Genomic DNA, 2,500 nt, shown 5'->3' on the forward strand with positions numbered 1-2,500 from the left:
ATACCCCTAGACCAACGAGCCGACAAATGGCTGAACAATTGATGTCAACGTGACAAGATCTCTTGTAACTGGGCAAGAGAATTTAAGCAGCGTATCTCTAGACTTGGTCAGCAAAATGCCTGTTTTTTCCTACTGAGTTGTTGTGCTTGGTTGTTTTTTAAACAGTTTCAATACTCAAGAACATAGATGAACTAAATTGGATTTTTACAATTTTGTTAAAATTTACTTATTTTGCTCGAATAATGACAGACAATGTAACCATCAAGATCTTCCGGGCTCGTCCGGGATTTGAACCCGGGACCTCTCGCACCCTAAGCGAGAATCATACCCCTAGAACAACGAGCCGACAAATGGCTGAACAATCGATATCAACGTGACAAGATCTCTTGTAACTGGGCAAGAGAATTTAAACAGCGTATCTCTAGACTTGGTCAGCAAAATGCCCGTTTTTTCCTACTGAGTTGTTGTGCTTGGTTGTTTTTTAAACAGTTTCAATAATCAAGAACATAGATGAACTAAATTGGGTTGGTACAATTTTGTTAACAATCACTTATTTTTCTCCAACAACAACAGAAAAAGCAACCATGAAGTTCTTCCGGGCTCGTCCGGGATTTGAACCCGGGACCTCTCGCACCCAAAGCAAGAATCATACCCCTAGACCAACGAGCCGACAAATGCCTGAACAATCGATGTCATTGTGACAAGATCCCTTGTAACTGGGCAAGAGAATTTAAGCAGCGTATCTCTAGACTTGGTCAGCAAAATGCCTGTTTTTTCCTACTGAGTTGTTGTGCTTGGTTGTTTTTTAAACAGTTTCAATACTCAAGAACATAGATGAACTAAATTGGATTTTTATAATTTTGTTAACATTCACTTATTTTGCTCGAATAATGTCAGACAATGCAACCATCAAGTTCTTCCGGGCTCGTCCAGGATTTGAACCCGGGACCTCTCTCACCCAAAGCGAGAATCATACCCCTAGACCAACGAGCCGACAAATGGCTGAACAATCGATGTCAACGTGACAAGATTCTTTGTAACTGGGCAAGAGAATTTAAGTTGCGTATCTCTAGACTTGGTCAGCAAATTTAAATTTTTTTCCTACTGGGTTGTTGTGCTTGGTTGTTTTTTAAACAGTTTCAATACTCAAGAACATAGATGAACTAAATTGGATTTTTACAATTTTGTTAACATTTACTTATTTTGCTCCAATAATGACAGACAATGCAACCATCAAGTACTTCCGGGCTCGTCCGGGATTTGAACCCGGGACCTCTCGCACCCTAAGCGAGAATCATACCCCTAGACCAACGAGCCGACAAATGGCCGAACAATCGATGTCAACGTGACAAGATTCTTTGTAACTGGGCAAGAGAATTTAAGTAGCGTATCTCTAGACTTGGTCAGCAAATTTCCATTTTTTTCCTACTGGGTTGTTGTGCTTGGTTGTTTTTTAAACAGTTTCAATACTCAAGAACATAGATGAACTAAATTGGATTTTTACAATTTTGTTAACATTTACTTATTTTGCTCGAATAATGACAGACAATGCAACCATCAAGATCTTCCGACCTCGTCCGGGATTTGAACCCGGGACCTCTCGCACCCTAAGCGAGAATCATACCCCTAGACCAACGAGCCGACAAATGGCTGAACAATTGATGTCAACGTGACAAGATCTCTTGTAACTGGGCAAGAGAATTTAAGCAGCGTATCTCTAGACTTGGTCAGCAAAATGCCTGTTTTTTCCTACTGAGTTGTTGTGCTTGGTTGTTTTTTAAACAGTTTCAATACTCAAGAACATAGATGAACTAAATTGGATTTTTACAATTTTGTTAACATTCACTTATTTTGCTCGAATAATGTCAGACAATGCAACCATCAAGTTCTTCCGGGATTTGAACCCGGGACCTCTCGCACCCAAAGCGAGAATCATACCCCTAGACCAACGAGCCGACAAATGGCTGAACAATCGATGTCAACGTGACAAGATTCTTTGTAACTGGGCAAGAGAATTTAAGTAGCGTATCTCTAGACTTGGTCAGCAAATTTCAATTTTTTTCCTACTGGGTTGTTGTGCTTGGTTGTTTTTTAAACAGTTTCAATACTCAAGAACATAGATGAACTAAATTGGATTTTTACAATTTTGTTAACATTCACTTATTTTGCTCGAATAATGTCAGACAATGCAACCATCAAGTTCTTCCGGGCTCGTCCAGGATTTGAACCCGGGACCTCTCTCACCCAAAGCGAGAATCATACCCCTAGACCAACGAGCCGACAAATGCCTGAACAATCGATGTCAACGTGACAAGATCCCTTGTAACTGGGCAAGAGAATTTAAGCAGCGTATCTCTAGACTTGGTCAGCAAAATGCCTGTTTTTTCCTACTGAGTTGTTGTGCTTGGTTGTTTTTTAAACAGTTTCAATACTCAAGAACATAGATGAACTAAATTGGATTTTTACAATTTTGTTAACATTTACTTATTTTGCTCGAATA

The 2,500-nt window shown here is 39.7% G+C and overlaps 3 non-coding genes across 3 annotated transcripts in view; all 3 read right to left on the minus strand.

The window, feature by feature from the left end:
- The window catches only part of trnap-ugg (transfer RNA proline (anticodon UGG)), a 72-nt gene extending 51 nt beyond the window's left edge, over positions 1–21 (minus strand). Inside the window, exon 1 of the tRNA in view lies at positions 1–21. This exon is cut by the window's left edge and continues 51 nt beyond it. This is a non-coding gene — a tRNA (tRNA-Pro).
- Positions 22–1,245: 1,224 nt separating this feature from the next.
- trnap-ugg (transfer RNA proline (anticodon UGG)) lies at positions 1,246–1,317 on the minus strand. The gene has a single exon. It is a non-coding gene; the product is annotated as a tRNA-Pro (tRNA).
- A 251-nt stretch (positions 1,318–1,568) lies between these two features.
- trnap-agg (transfer RNA proline (anticodon AGG)) lies at positions 1,569–1,641 on the minus strand. The gene has a single exon. It is a non-coding gene; the product is annotated as a tRNA-Pro (tRNA).
- Between the last annotated feature and the right edge of the window lie 859 nt (positions 1,642–2,500).

This window comes from Pungitius pungitius, chromosome 4 (genome assembly GCF_949316345.1).
Source record: "Pungitius pungitius chromosome 4, fPunPun2.1, whole genome shotgun sequence".
Taxonomy (NCBI): domain Eukaryota; kingdom Metazoa; phylum Chordata; class Actinopteri; order Perciformes; family Gasterosteidae; genus Pungitius; species Pungitius pungitius.